The 16,507-nt window shown below is 42.1% G+C and overlaps 1 pseudogene; it reads right to left on the bottom strand.

Annotated features, from left to right (window-relative positions):
- Window positions 1-474: 474 nt before the first annotated feature.
- On the bottom strand, window positions 475-3,424 carry LOC124659198 (annotated as a pseudogene).
- Between the last annotated feature and the right edge of the window lie 13,083 nt (window positions 3,425-16,507).

Raw genomic sequence — 16,507 nt, 5'->3', positions numbered from 1 at the left:
GGGGTTCATGGGTGTTAGAGATATAGGACTAGGTTGGATCTCGAAAATTTTGTCTATGGAAGAGGTGGCTCTAATACCATGACAAAGTTTAGAGTAGTTCCTCTTGATACCAACGATCGAGGGTTCATCGTATATTTATAGTAGACAGATGATCGAGGGCTTGAGGCACAACCGATCGTACAAGATCAGGAACACCGACTTTCCTTACAATTCGGTTTGTCTAATAGAATCATATACTAGTCCTATGCGTATACTAGTCCTATATCTCTAACAATGGGATCACAATCATCCCTTCTCCAAGCCACAATCTCAAAGTGCGCCGCCTTTGCGATATCCTATAGCATTACAGTCTCCGGCAGTACTCTGGGGTAAGGGTATGAACAAGTGAAGCAGCTCAAGACTCGGGTCAAGAACCCTGCCACCCACCCAGGCGTTAACCAAGCCTTCAGTGAAACCCCAACCTCAATGTCATCATTGTGTTGTGAATTGTGATTTCTTGGTATTCGGTAGATCGATTATGTGCCTAAGGCAATAACAATACTGTTCCAATTCAATCATAACTTCCAAATAACTGGTGCTATGTTTATTAAGATCAAAGCTTCAATTTAAAATTGCACACAACAGGTGGGCAAATTCACTCCCCGATGAGAAGAATGATCATATCTTCCTCAGCACAATTGGAGCACCATGCTGCGGGTGGAGGGTTAACACGGTGTACGGAGCATGGGTGTAGGACGGCGATAGCTCGAAGGAGAAGCGCTGGAGGATGGTGCTGAGAGCCATCTTGGCTTCCAGTAGTGCAAAGTTCTGGCCGATGCAAATACGAGGACCCCTCCAAATGGGAAGAACGCAGCCGGATGCTTCACGGCATTTGAGATACCATCAGCAAACCTCTGTGGATTGAACTCTGCTTGCATCTTTTCCCCATATATTGGGGTCATGGTGGATAAAGAGAATGGGCAACATAAGGTTCACTCCTGCCGGATATGTGATGCCACCAAGCTCCATTGCCTTGTATGTTCTTCTGGTAACAAAGATTGCTGGCGGGTACAACCTAAGAACCTCATATAGAACCATCGTTACCTGGAAAATAGCAGACAAGATCATGATCGCTCAGTTTAGACATAAAACATCATATCTTTCTGGTTTGCTTCATATAAATCCTTTTTGGTTCCACAACTAGAGATTCATAAGTATTTCCTTCACTAACATATATATGCGGACATCCAGTAAAAAAATAGGGGTATGCATATTTGACAGTTTGTATTCCTGGTTACTTTGTTTGCCATTCAGATGAAGCGCTTTAGCTTTTATATTTGGTTGGAAACCTGTGCATTCGGCAGTAGCACTGTAACATAAAATATGCATTTCACTTACTATCTTCAGCCGACTCAAGTTCTCAAAGTCTGGTGTGGTTCTTCCAAAGTGGTGCAACACTTCCTTTCTTGCCTGCTCTTGCCACTCCGGGTGCATGCTTAGCACAATTAGTGTCCATGTGAGCAATACTGATGTTGTCTCCATACCTGCAAAGTAAAATAGCTTGCATTCCTCAATTATGTCTTCGGTACTCATTCCTAGGTCTGCTTTCCCATTGGATTCCCGTCTATTTGACTCCAACAGCAATCCTAGCAAGTCATCACTGCTAGCTTCACCACTTTTAATAGCTCTGTCTTTTTTCTCAATAATTCCTCGCAGAATGGTGCAGATCTCACGGTCAATTGCTCTCATTCTTCTGTTGTTTTTAGTTGGTAAGAACCTGAAAATGTTCTGATATGTTACAAACTCACGACAAAATAATCGTAGTCTATTTAAGTTTAACATGGAAAATATTTCATTAGTCAATTAATTTTCTTACTGATCCAGTTTGAGCACCTGTACGCAGAGCTAAACAGCATGAGCCTAAATCCACATTTTTCATCAAAAACCACAGATCACCTATGGACTGCTGCATTTTGCTACAAATGATTTGAGAGTTTCTTATATGAAAGTGATAGCTTCTCTTCTAAGAACAGAATAGGCGTGTTGAATCGCTTGAAAGTGCAACACCAAAAGGGTCTTATTTTTGTCTGTTGTGCAAGGATAAAGAAGCTTACCAATAGCCTGGGATAAAAAGTGTCTGAAAAGCTTGCATTAGCCGTTCAGCTTGCTCCCCTTGCAGCTGGAATATTTTCGTCCCCTCCTGATAACTGCTACCGAACGCTGTTCTCGAGATGACATCTCCGGTCAGATTCTGGAACTCAGGCCAGACGTCAACCTCAGATACTCCTTGGGAGGACATTGAATTCTCCCATCTCGTAATCATTTCTTCGCTACAGGCAGAAAAAACTGGCAACATCCTCTGCAAATGAAAAGTACGATGAGTCTATATATGTAGAGAGTTCAATATCCTGCACGTCGCACGATGTGCCTTAAACCGAGAAAACAGTGAAAGCCAGGAATACAATCATTGAGCAATAATTTTTTTTTCCGATAAAGCATTGAGCAAGAATGACCTTTATCTTCTCATGGTGAAAGGCAGGATTTAGGATTCTCCTGTGCTTTGCCCATTTCTCTCCTTGATGATTGACAAGCCCGTTGGCTAGCAGCTTGCCAAAACGGCTACTCCTTGGTTTGCCATAGTGTCCAAACTTGTTGGACAGAATTTCTCTAACTGATTCTGGGTCAAGAATGGTCACCCTTGGTTCGGGGCCAAACCAAGTGAAGGACAATTTTCCTGCATTTGTAAGGGATCTCATGTTACATGGCAAACAAAGTTGTCTAACAGTTTGTTAGTTGATCATGCTATGCATCAGTAGTTCAGAAAATATCCCCGAGAAAAAAAAAATTCAGAGCGTTTGAGAAGTTCAGACATGGTGTGGACTGTAAGCCTGCAACCCAGGTTTCAGCAACCTATTTCTTACTATCAAAAAAAAAAATCCTATTTCTTACATGCAAATAGTTCAGGCGTGAATCCTAGCAAGTGATGTGTTGTCAATGCTAACACTAAAGGTTCCGAAGTCACAAAAATGAGAAGGGCGGCCGGAATTGCTGAATTTCTCACCGTTCTCTTTGATGGCGTTGCTGATCATGGGCTGCACGCGAGGGATGATGTCATGCGAGCCGAGAGGCAGGGGCTTGGACCGGGCCTCTTTGTTGAGCCGGGCGTTCTCCGGCACGTCGCCGGTGAACAGACGGTATCGGGTGCCCTTGAGGCCCTGAGCCTCCAGGGCCCGACCCAGCCGCCGCGGGGTCCACCATGCCCACTCAATAATCCAGGCGGCCAGCCACAGCACCGCCATGGCCGCCGCCGCACATGCTAGGTTCCACGGAGAGGCCTCCCCCAGCATCTGGAGAGCCCGGGTCGCCATCGGGGCGGTGAACTAGAGGAAACTCAGCCGCTCAGGTTTTGTTGTAGTCGTAGATCGTATCGCGTATCCACAGGACGGGCTGTGCCTGCGCGTGGAGTAAATATAGACCGGTGGTCTGCCACGTATGCAGCTTGTTGAGTGCTGGTCTGAAGGTTTTCTCTCCCACTCCTGTAGACCTGTGCTGGTCTGATGGGTTATTCCCATTTGTCTGTATCTGTTGGTGGAAGGTACGTATATGAACGAGGGAAATGAATAAGTGGAATCGAGAAATAAAAGCTCGAAAACAAAAAGAACTGGGCTATTCTGTTTGTTGTAAAGTATAACTATGGTATTCTCGGCCAATCAGGTTTTTGAAAGTATAGCTATGGCATAGCTACTCTAAAGTATAGCTATGGTACCCCACAAAGAGAAAGTATGAAAGAGGGAGATGAACCCCGCCTCTTGTAAAAACGACGTCGTCTGACGATAAGTTCCCGAATGACGACCTCAACATGGGGAGACAACAACGATGTTGTTGCTGCTACCGCCAACACCGTTGCTGCTCAAGCTACACCGTATGTGATTTCTCTCTCTCTCTGTCTCTCTCTCTTTTGTCAGATCTTACTAGAGTTGCTACTTCTGCTGTTTGGAGTAACGTACTCCCTCCGGTTCATATTAATTGACTCTAATATGGATGTATCTAGACATATTTTAGTTCTAGATACATCCATATTGAAGTTAATTAATATGAATCGGAGGGAGTAATAGATTTCTCTTGTTTAGATGCTACCAGTTTTTCTAATCTGTTAGTCTGTATGATTAGTGTTCTGGCCATTTCTATATTCATGATTTATCAATTATTTATCCCGAATTAAATCATATAGTAATTTTTTATATATTCAGGGAATGGTGTTTTGGCACCCGGGAGCATATGCTCCCGGTTGTTAAATTTCATTTTAAATACACTTTCAAAATGTTGAAAAATTCAAACACAAAATTTAGTGTGTACATTTCAAAATTCTACACATTCACAAAGTGGTTCCACAGAAAATCGACATTTTGAGTGTCATTTGTAAAAAAGAAAAATTTTGATGTAGAAAAAAGTTGTGTACGAGACATTTTGTTTCTCTTTTTCATACAAGTCACAAAAAATGTCGGTTTTTCGTAAAACTTGATGTGCGCACGTAAAATGTCGATACGTAAGCGAGAAAATTTTTGTACGAATTTTTTCGACATTTCAAAATTGTTTTTCGGGTGGCAGGAGCATATGCTCCCATGTGCCGAATTGAATTTCTGACGCATATGATGACTTAGAAGGATCTTGATGTAATTTTAGTTTTATCACATTCTTTGTTTTTGTTTCAGATTGTTCGACCCGATGTACTCTATTAGTTAGTTGATCAATAAACTCCGATGTTCGTAAAAAAGTGTTTCCTCCGAAAAGTAATGATGGTTCACTTGCAACAAAACGCAAACATCTTTAGCTAAAGATGGACAAGAACATTTGTGCATCATATAACGTAGCATCACATACCATTATGGGCGGTGGGTTGGGTAAAGGAAAACACCGATGATGCGATGCCCTTTAACAAGTCCTTCGGAGGTGGTACCGTGGTGGCGTGATTCTACACGACCTATATGGTTCCTTCATGGACTCATGGTGGGAGAGCCTTTTTCCCTTCTGTTAGAGATGAGAGAGGCCATAACTTCAGGCTTGCAGATGTGCGGTGAAGCTGGCTAGTCAAATGGGAGCGAGGAAGTTGATCCTGGAGTTAGATTGCTTAGGAGCCGTATCTAAACTGGGGAGCTTAGAGTTAAACCCCTTAGTCCATGTCCCACTAGTCGAGGAGATGAAGGCCCTTGTTCGAGGCTTTGGGACGTGTTTGGTAGCATGAGCCCGAATTCTGGCTCACTAGCGAAGTGGTGCAAGCACATCTACGCGTCTAGAACGAGCCACAAGTCGGAATTGGCATGTTGTTTGGTAGGTCGGGCTGCATCAGTTGTGCCAAAAAGGACTTTTTGTTTGTTTGCTGCAGCTAACCAAAAATCTCGATGGAGATGAGATTAGACCTATTTGGTACCATCCACGCATGCCTAATGTTACCGCATCTGTACCAAAAATCTTCTTCTTCTTCTTCTTCTTCTTCTTCATCTTCTTCTTCTTCTTCCCTTCTCCTTTTACGACATCATTTCAAGAATTATAAAATGTTTTGTTTTAAATAAAATATACTACCTCCATCCCAAGGAATAAGGCGCACTCGTATTCCAAGACCAACTTTGACCATAAAAATTGAGCTACAAAATCTTGGTTATATTATATGTAATTAGTATCGTTGGATTTGTATTGAAAAGCACTTTCAAATAATGTTAATTTCATACAAACAATCTTTATATATTTAAAATAATACTTAGTCAAACGAAAAACACGTAAAACGAGGGTGCCTTATTCCTTGAATCGGAGGTAGTAGGATAAAATCAGCTTTATGCAAATTAGCCTAAGACTCCACAAGCCAAATATCATGTAGATAGTCTTTTCACAATTGCCAAATAAGTGTTATTTTCCAGTACATCATTGTACTTACCTCCATTCGTGAGGCTGCATATTCAAATGTGCAGGATTTTCTGATGAAGAGTAATTGGTAGGGTCTCGAGTCTACATTCCAACATGTCTGCCTGTGGCACATGAAGATGATAAAGGCTCAATGAAGATTTATTTTCCGGTGTGTTTGATTTGGAAACAATTTATTTGAGCTAGTCTACGTGACTATGCAATTTGTAAGGTTTTAATACTTTTTCCTTCGGATCAACGATGTAGTAAATTGATACTATTGCAATAATTACTATATTTGTAATATATGTGCTATCAGTGATCCCGAAAATAGCACGTTACACAGGTATGTTACCTTTATTAAAAGGTAGGGTGCTACACCCGGTTACCTGTTGAACTCTTTGGATGTTGATGTTGGTGTTTGAATAAAAGTTGCAGCAATTTGATCTAAAAACTCAATTCATAAAAACGGTCAACTATGTTCACCAATCACATAGTTATGCATGAATATGTAGTTCTCTTCTACAATGTTACATTTTTATTTTTTAAATGTAGTAATACTACAATCAAATCAACCTTTAGCATACTTGACCTTTTAACCGCGGTATATATATTAGATATAAGGTACATGGGAAATTACGGTACAATTTACCACATTTATTTTGTTACACGATGCTGCTTATACAATAATATCTTTATAGCACTTCAGGCAATAGTTTTGATTAACTAGTATATTCAATTAATATTTAATGCAACGCAATGAAACAAATAACTTCTATTTACTTTTCACACATCAAATTTTAGAAGTTTTTGTGTGTGCAAATATCAACTTTTATAAGTTAAGATTTGATCTAGAAAAGTGGAATACTCTTATACAACAACATTTGTTCAATGGTACAAAATTGTTGATTATTTTTTGGTTCCAAGCATGAACATATATATAGAAGCGCCCAATTTTAGTAATACTTTATTTGCTCTTGGTATGCTTATATTTACATGCCCAAAAAAATGGATTGTCTTGATTTAGTGTATGGAGAGGGATAAAATCTTAGTAGTTACATTAACTAGCAAAAGCAATATATCTCAAATGGCTTTTACCATCACACATTCTCCTACTTTCTTATTATTTATTGAAAACTTAATAATAGATGATACAGATGATGTCCACGCATGTACGAGCTTTCCCAGTGTAATAGTTCGTGTAGGGCGAAAAGAGTGCTCCTTCCCATCCATAGTAATTACTGTGGTTTTAGTTTAAATTTAGAAAATGAACTAAACCACAACACTGTTATAAATCAGAGGGAGTACTATTTTTCAATTTGAGGAGAATCACTTGATGAGTTTAGCTAACAAGGTGACTTTTCTTTATGAGAAACACAGTACAAACGTAGACTCTCACATACACTCACTCCTATGAACACACACATCCTACCCTATGAGCACCTCCGAAAGACTGAGCTAGCGGATTGGATCTTAAAATTGACGAAGTTACCACAGGCGCCTCGCTATCGACGGGAACGTCGTCTCGCACTGAATGAATATTCCGTCTTTATGAGACACACATAAGTCAAAGCTGGGGTTTAAACTCTGGTGGACTGGGGTGCAACCACCCAACCTCAAGTTCGTTCTCTCTAACAAGGTGATTTCACCAGCTCCGAAGGATTAAAAGTTCCAAGTTTAAGCTTGACAATAACAGATGACAAGTAAGTAAATGAGCATTGTATAGTTGCTGGTGGTGACAGGGAATGTATAATTAACTGGGCAGTCTAGAAGCCAAAGCCATATGGCACCCAGTGACTGCATCAATCATCGAGGGGCGCTTGTGATCACGGAGAAGCTGTCGATCGACCACACACGATCTAGCCAATGCGATCCATACTTAGCTTCTTTTCCGAATCAATACTCTCTCCGTATAGAAATATAAGATGTTAAAATACCACCTACTTTAATTTGTATCTAGCCTATTTTTAGTATATAGGTTCACTCACTTTACTTTGTAGCTAGTCTATATTTTATAAACATATAAAACATCTTACATTTCAAAAAAGAGGGATTATTCAGAAGATAAAATCGTTGATGACTACGTCAACTATGACAGCGAGTCGCCCGGAAATGCTCAGATTTCTTATGGGCCAAGCACCGGTCTGCCTAGTGTGGCGTCCTGCTTTACACTCGCCAATCGTACAATTCTGCTACCACAATAATTCGGCTGGTCTCACTATGCAGTCAGGCAATACGTCACGGCAGCCAACGGAAGCTTCGAATTAACAACCTTGCATGCCACTTCTTTCCCCTTATGTAAGGCGAGCATGGAGATGACCGAAGCACTTACGTAAGAGTTCTTGTCCAGCTCTCTTGGCCGCATCGCCTCCTTAGACAACTTTTGTCGCGGTATAAGCACGGAACAAGAGCCCAGTGCACACCACATGTGGTATGGGCGAGGCATCACGCGAAGCAAGCACTTCACGTGTATCAACGCCCAACGCACGGCCTTTGGGTCGCTGCTTGGGCAACCAAATTTATGTTAGATTTTGTGGTATACATTTTTTTTATATAAACTTAGAAGCTTACACATACGCACACTCACTCGTATGAACGCGCACACACACAATCTATTCATATGAGCATCTTCGAGAGATAGAGTCAAAAAATTCATTTAACGGATCCTGAGATTGAAAATGTCACCACAAGCGTCTCGCTGTCTACGGAAATGTCGCATCTCACTGAAGAATATTCCGTTTTATTAGATACCAAATTGTTAAACCCAAGGTTTAAACTCTGGTGAGCTGGGTGTGCCTCTACCCCTGCGGCCCTGCTAACCACTCACCATAGGTTGGTTCTCTAACTTATGTGTATATCTATGTGTATTTATACCTTAATTTGTACTTTTGTGTACCCTATATAAATAAGATAAGCCACATCTTAGGGTGTTAAGTTGGTTATCCCAAAATCTGTTGTTTAAATGGTATCACACTACGATTTCATTAGTTTCTGCCTTTTCATCGCCGCCAACACTTAAATGGTCGCCGCCACCACACCCTCCACTACGTACGCCTGCAATCTCACCGTTCCTCGTGAATCTTCTCGCGGGCGGTTCTGTCTCGGCCAGCTCGTTTGAGTTGCAATCTCATAGCATCACCACCCTCTACACCGGGCTGATGTTCCTCTTCGGGTGCACCCGAGCCCTTAGTGGCGCCCTCTGCCGCCACGTACAAGCCTCCATCGGTTGTGCCTGTGCCCTATGTGGAGTCCCTCCTGCAGCATACGCATCACCCGTTGACTCTACGACGCATGCGCCTCCAACGGTCCATGTGGCTCATACCACGCTAGGCGACTACCGTCGAATCCGCCACACCGTTGGCCCCATACATGTTCTCCCATTTGCTGACGGTGAAGCTCTTGGCATACAACTGCCTCCTTTGTCACACCCATGCCCTAACCTTGTTGCGCAAGCAATACCTTGACGGGTTTGTCGATGGCACACTATTGTATCCCCTGAACATGGTGCACATGACCTCGGCCACCGGTGCTCCTGCCTCGGTAACCAATCTCGGACATCGCTAGTGGGTGGCTCAAGATCAGGCTATTCTTAGCACCCTCCAGTCGTCCCTGACTCCCTAGGTGGTCGTCATGGTGGTCTTCGCTGCTACATTAAGGGATGTGTGGGCCATAGTTAAGTCCAACTTCTCATCGCAATATATGGCAAGTCCTATGGCTATTCGCAACAAGCTAGGCGAGATAAGAAGCATGATCTCCCCATCGTGGCCTTCTTCAACAAGATCAAGACGTTGGCTGATATGCTCTCCTCTATTGGGTAACCCCTTCGCGATGAGAAATCTACCCAGTTCATTCTTATTGGGCTAGTTAGTGACTACAACTCATTTGTGGAGAACGGCATGGAACGTGACACGCTGATACCGCCACGCGATATGTATATGTGCCTACTTAGCATGGAGTAACGTTTTGAGGCTCGCCACACGGCCGAGGTCTACACCAACAGTTCCTTGGTTAATGTGGCCTATCGTAGTAGCCTGTGCTTGTTGTACTTCCCGTTCGATGGAGGCAAACATGACGCGCTGCCTCCACCTCCAACAAAACAGTAGTAAATCTCGCCCGCCCCTTCTCCAACAATAACATGGGCGGGGGCTCCCGGGCGTGTTTCTTAGCCTATAGCGCAAAGGTTCCATGCCAACTATGTGGTCTAAGGGACACCTTGCGGCTCGCTATCATTGATGCATCAAATGTGAATCCTAGGCATTGGAAACATTGGAAAAGGCAATGAACTAAAAATTGCGATTGCAGTGCAAGGATACATGCCATTTTATCATGTTGATAGAAGTTGGTACATGGATAAAAGTGCCACTGATCATCTCATCTCACGGGAGATCATGGCACCACTATAAAAAAGCTTATTAGTAGCGCACTGATTTTGGCTATCAGTGGTGCACCTAGGTGCGCTACTGCTATTATTGCCACTGCTAACTGTTAGCAATAGCGCACTAATGGTGTGCCACTTCTATGTCTCCTACTAGTGGCGCACCACCTAGTGCGCCACTGCACTATTTTTGGTGCACCACTACTATTTTTTAATTTTGAAATTTAATTTTTTTTTCATTTTTTGAATTTATGTCGGCTCTAATGCGCCATTGGCACTATTTTTGGTGCGCCACTGCTGCTAATATTTTTTATTTTTATTTTTTTAAAATATGTTCTGTGAGCATTCCTTCTCTGTGAAGAGCTAGAGCATGGCCGACGGCCAGGGAGCAGGGGTGGCGCCGAAGAGGGGAGGATTGAGAGAGGAGGAAGGAGATGAGAGGAAGGAGAAGTGAGAAGTAAGGAAGATGGCCAGCGGAGAAGATGGCCAAAGGAGGTGCTTTGGCCGGCCGGCGGAGAAGAAGGCCAGAGGAGGTGCTTCGGCTGTCGGAGAAGATGGCTGGAGGAGATGGCCATAGGAGGTACTTCGTTCATCTTGTTCCTCCATCGGGAGAAGTGAGGGAGGAGAGGAGGAAGGAGAAGTGAGGAAGAAGAAGGAAGGAGGAGGGAGAAGGAATGAGGAAGGAGGAAGCAGGATAAGAGATGAAAGGGAGGGATTGGACTTGACCAATTAGAACGCGGGAATAAGGAGAGCATGTATCTTGTGTTTGTTTACACACGCTGTGAGCCGTCGGATCGTGCATCGTTATCTGGGGCTGTCCAACATAGCGGTGGCGCACCAAGGCATGGTGCGCAATTCCTATTTTTCTTTTATTTTTTGAAATTTCTGCTTGAAATGTAAAAACTGAAAAAAGTCATGTTTCCTTTTTGATTTTTGGAATCTAAAATTGTCTAAATGCCCGAGGGTGTTGAAATCGGATGTAAAATTTCATGTAGATACATTTTTATATAAAAAATATTTTCATCGGAGGTCGTATGCAACTAGAAGTCCCGTTTTACCGAAACATCACGTCATTTTGCAAAAAAAAAGTCAAAATTCATGTTTTGGGCATCTCGAATGAATTTATTTTGTGAAATTGCTATATATTTCTTTTAGTTTTTCAAAACCAAAAAGGCGATCCACGTGGGGGGGGGATGGGGTGGTGGTGGGAATTTTTGGCAGGAGTTACCTGGCACACCTATATATGTGGCCTCACCACCACACTTAGCAATGGCGCACCAAGAATAGGTGCGCCACTGCTACCTCAAATAGCAGTGCCGCACCTACGCTCGGTGCGCTATTGCTAAATGTGGGGGTGGTTAAACCATGGCCACACATAGTAGTGGTGCACTACCTCACCAGGTGCGTCGTTGGTAATGTACTAGCAGCGGAGCACCTCTTTATCGTGCGCCACTGCTATATAGAAGTGGCGCACCAGTGTAGTGGTGTGCCGTTGCTAGTCATCCTATGGCTAGGCCTATTTCTACTAGTGCAAACTTCACTCGCGGGAGCCCTACCACGGGCATGGTAAGGTCCACACTGATGGGTCAAATATATATGCATATCTCTCATATTGGTCATGCATCACTTTGATACGTCTCGAACGTATCTATAATTTCTTATGTTCCATGCTACTTTTATGATGATACTCACATGTTTTATACACATTATATGTCATTATTATGCATTTTCCGGCACTAACCTATTGACGAGATGCCGAAGAGCCGCTTGCTATTTTCTCGCTGTTTTTGGTTTCGTAAATCCTAGTAAGGAAATATTCTCGAATTGGACGAAATCAACGCCCGGGGGCCTATTTTTCCACGAAGCTTCCGGAAGTCCGAGGAGTAAACGAAGTGGGGCCACGAGGCGACGACACAACAAGGCGGCGCGGCTCGGGCCCCGGCCGCGCCGGCTCGTTGTGTGGGGCACTCGTGACCCTCCCGACTCTGCCCTTCCGCCTACTTAAGGTCTTCGTCGCGAAACCCCCAGTACCGAGAGCCACGATACGGAAAACCTTACAGAGACGCCACCGTCGCCAATCCCATCTCGGGGGATTCAGGAGATCGCCTCCGGCACCCTGCCGAAGAGGGGAATCATCTCCCGGAGGTCTCTTCATCGCCATGATCGCCTCCGGATCGATGTGTGAGTAGTCCACCCCTGGACTATGGGTCCATAGCAGTAGCTAGATGGTTGTCTTCTCCTCATTGTGCTATCATGTTAGATCTTGTGAGCTGCCTATCATGATCAAGATCATCTATCCGTAATTCTTCATGTTGTGTTTGTTGGGATCCGATGAATATTGAATACTATGTCAAGTTGATTATCAATCTATCATATATGTTATTTATGTTCTTGCATGCTCTCCGTTGCTAGTAGAGGCTCTGGCCAACTTGATACTTGTGACTCCAAGAGGGAGTATTTATGCTCGATAGTGGGTTCATGCCTCCATTAAATCTGGGACAGTGACAGAAAGTTCTAAGGTTGTGGATGTCTGTTGCCACTAGGGATAAAACATCGATGCTTTGTCTAAGGATATTTGTGTTGATTACATTACGCACCATACTTAATGCAATTGTCTCGTTGTTTACAACTTATTACTGGAGGGGTTCGGATGATAACCTCGAAGGTGGACTTTTTAGGCACGAGATGCATGCTCGGATAGCGGTGCCTGTGTATTTTGTCGTAATGCCCTGATTAAATCTCATAGTACTCATCATGATATATGTATGTGCATTGTTATGCCTTCTTTATTTGTCAATTGCCCAACTGTAATTTATTCACCCAACATCTGCTATCTTATGGGAGAGACACCACTAGTGATCTGTGGACCCCGGTCCTATTCTTTACATCTGAAATACAATCTGCTGCAATTGTTCTTTACTATTCTTCGCAAACAACCATCATCATCCACACTATACATCTAATCTTTTGTTTACAGCAAGCCGATGAGATTGACAACCTCACTGTTACGTTGGGGCAAAGTTCTGTGATTGTGTTGTGCAGGTTCCACGTTGGCTCCGGAATCCCTGGTGTTGCGCCGCACTACACTCCGCCACCAACAACCTTCAACGTGCTTCTTGGCTCCTACTCGGTTCGATAAACCTTGGTTTCTTTCGAGGGAAAACTTGCTACTGTACGCATCACACCTTCCTCTTGGGGTTCCCAACGGACGTGTCGATCGCACGCATCAAGCTCTTTTCTGGCGCCGTTGCCGGGGAACGAAGAAAAGTTACACCACAAAGATTTTCAACTCCCACGTCAACAGCTCTTTTTCCGGCGCCGTTGCTCGGGAGATCAAGACACGCTGCAAGGGAGTCTCCACTTCCAATCTCTTTACTTTGTTTTTGTCTTGCTTTACTTTATTTTATTTACTGCTTTGTTTGCTTCTTATATTAAAAACACAAAAAATAGTTGCTAGTTTACTTTATTTACTGTCTTGTTCTCCATATCAAAAACACAAAAAAATTAGTTACTTGCATTTAGTTTATTTTATTATCATGTCTAGCTCTGTACCTGTTACTTCTTCACCTAAGGAATTAGTCTTTACTTTTAAACAAGGGGATGAGGAGAGTTTTAAAGATGCTTGGTCTAGAATTTTTGATTCTTATTGTAAAGCTGAACCTCAAATGACTCTAAGTTTGCTCCTTAGTAATTTTTATTTTGGTCTTATGCGGATGCTATAGTAGGAGGAGATTTCCTTCATTGCAACGGGGATCAAGCTTTTAATGCCATAAAAAAAATTGGTTGCATCACATAGTTCAGCTAATAACTTTGATTCAGCTCTTATTAGCATTTATAGTAGATTAAACACTCTTGAGACAAGTGCATCTTACTTGAAAGAAAATTATAGTTATGTCCGTAACCGTCTTGATCAAGTTTTAGTGAACTCTGAACCTTCAAAATGGGACCCTACTATTAAAGTTGTCATTGGTGGTGAAACTTTTCATGCCCATTGTGATATTATGTCTGAATTTTGCCTTATGCCTAAGAGTATCTATGAATCTTTGACACTTTGGGGACTCGTTGAAGGGGAGAAGGAATAACTCTTACTTGATAACTCTGTTATAATTCCTAAGGGAATAGCCGAGGGTGTGCATATAACCATTCTTGGAAGAACAGTATCCACTGATTATCTTGTTATTGAATGTGTAGGAACAGGACAAATCACACTTGGAAGATCCCTGCTGAAACTATTGGGGGCAGTCATAAATGTAGGAGAAGGCACCCTAAAATTCACCTCTACACCGGGAGGTAGACATGTATTCCCTAAACCAAAGAATAAGAAAAAGAATAAGAAAGGTATGCATGAAGCCCGAGGAAATGTTGATGCTTCATCTCTTGATAATACTTGATACACACTTTCTGCGCCTAGCTGAAAGGCGTTAAAGAAAAGTTTATGGGAGACAACCCATTATTTTACTTCTGCACTTTGTTTTATATTTGAGTCTTGGAAGTTGTTACTACTGTAGCAACCTCTTCTTATCTTTATTTTATTGCATTGTTGTGCCAAGTAAAGTCTTTGATAGTAAAGCCAATACTAGATTTGGATTGCTGCGCAGGAACAGATTTCTTGCTGTCACGAATTTGAGCAGTAGTCTCTGTAGAAAAATTAAAAAAATCTGCCAATTTACGTGCGTGATCCTCAGATATGTACGCAACTTTCATTCAATTTGGGCATTTTCATATGAGCAATTCTGGTGCCACTTTAAAATTCGTCTTTACGAACTGTTCTGTTTTGACAGATTCTGCCTTTTATTTCGCATTGCCTGTTTTGCTATGTTTGATAGATTTCTTTGTTCCATTAACTTTCAGTAGCATTGTGCAATGTCCAGAAGTGTTAAGAATGATTATGTCACCTCTGAATATATGAATTATGCACTGACCCTCTAATGAGTTTGTTTTGAGTTTGGTGTGGAGGAAGTTTTCAAGGGTCAAGAGAGGAGGATGATACAATATGATCAAGAAGAGTGAAAAGTCAAAGCTTGGGGATGCCCCCGTGGTTCATCCCTGCATATTTTAAGAATACTCAAGCGTCTAATCTTGGGGATGCCCAAAGCATCCCTTCTTCATCGACAACTTATCAGGTTCCTCTAGTGAAACTATATTTTTATTCCGTCACATCTTATGTGCTTTACTTGGAGCGTCTGTTTGTTTTGTTTTTGTTTTTGTTTGAATAAATTCGGATCCTAGCATTCTTTGTGTGGGAGAGAGACACGCTCCGCTGTTTCGTATGAACACATGTGTTCTTAGCTTCATCTTTAATGTTCATTGCGAAAGTTGGACTATTTCATTCATTGTTATATGGTTGGAAACGGAAAATGCCGCATGTGGTAAATGGTTTAATGTCTTGAATAATGTGATACTTGGCAATTGTTGTGCTCATATAGATCATGTTTAAGCTCTTGTATCATGTATCTTGTACCCATTAATGAATAACTACGTAGAGCTTGTTAAAATTTGGTTTGCATGATTGATCTCTAGAGTCTAGATATTTTCTGGTTGAGGTGTTTGAACAACAAGGAGACAATGTAAAGTCTTATAATAGTTACAATATGTTCATATGTGAGCTTTGCTGCACCTTTTACACTTGAGTTTGCTTCAAACAACCTTGCTAGCCTAGCCTTGTATTGAGAGGAATTCTTCTCATGCATCCAAATCCTTGAGCTAATAACCATGCCATTTGTGTCCACCATACCTACCTACTACATGGTATTTCTCCGCCATTCCAAAGTAAATTACTTGAGTGCTACCTTTAAAATTCTATTTCTTTGTCTTTGCAATATATAGCTCATGGGACAAATAGCTTAAAAACTATCGTGGTGAAGAATATGTACTTATGTGTCTTATTTCTTAATAAGTTGCTTGTTGAGCGGTAACCATGTTTTCTGGGGACGCCATCAACTTTTACCTTTGTTGAATATCATGTGAGTTGCTATGCATGTTCGTCTTGTCTGAAGTAAGAGCGATTTTCATGATCAAATGGTTTGAGTATGCATACTGTTAGAGAAGAACATTGGGCCGCTAACTAAAGCCATGATTCATGGTGGAAGTTTAAGTTTGGACAACTAATCCGCAATCTCTTATGAGAATATTAATTGTTGTTGAATGCTTATGCATTAAAGAGGAGTCCATTATCTGTTGTCTATGTTGTCCCGGTATGGATGTCTAAGTTGAGAATAATCAAAAGCGAGAAATCCAATGCGAGCTTTCTCCTTAGAC

This window comes from Lolium rigidum, chromosome 6 (genome assembly GCF_022539505.1).
Source record: "Lolium rigidum isolate FL_2022 chromosome 6, APGP_CSIRO_Lrig_0.1, whole genome shotgun sequence".
NCBI lineage: Eukaryota > Viridiplantae > Streptophyta > Magnoliopsida > Poales > Poaceae > Lolium > Lolium rigidum.
This window is presented reverse-complemented; position numbering and strand designations above follow the sequence as displayed.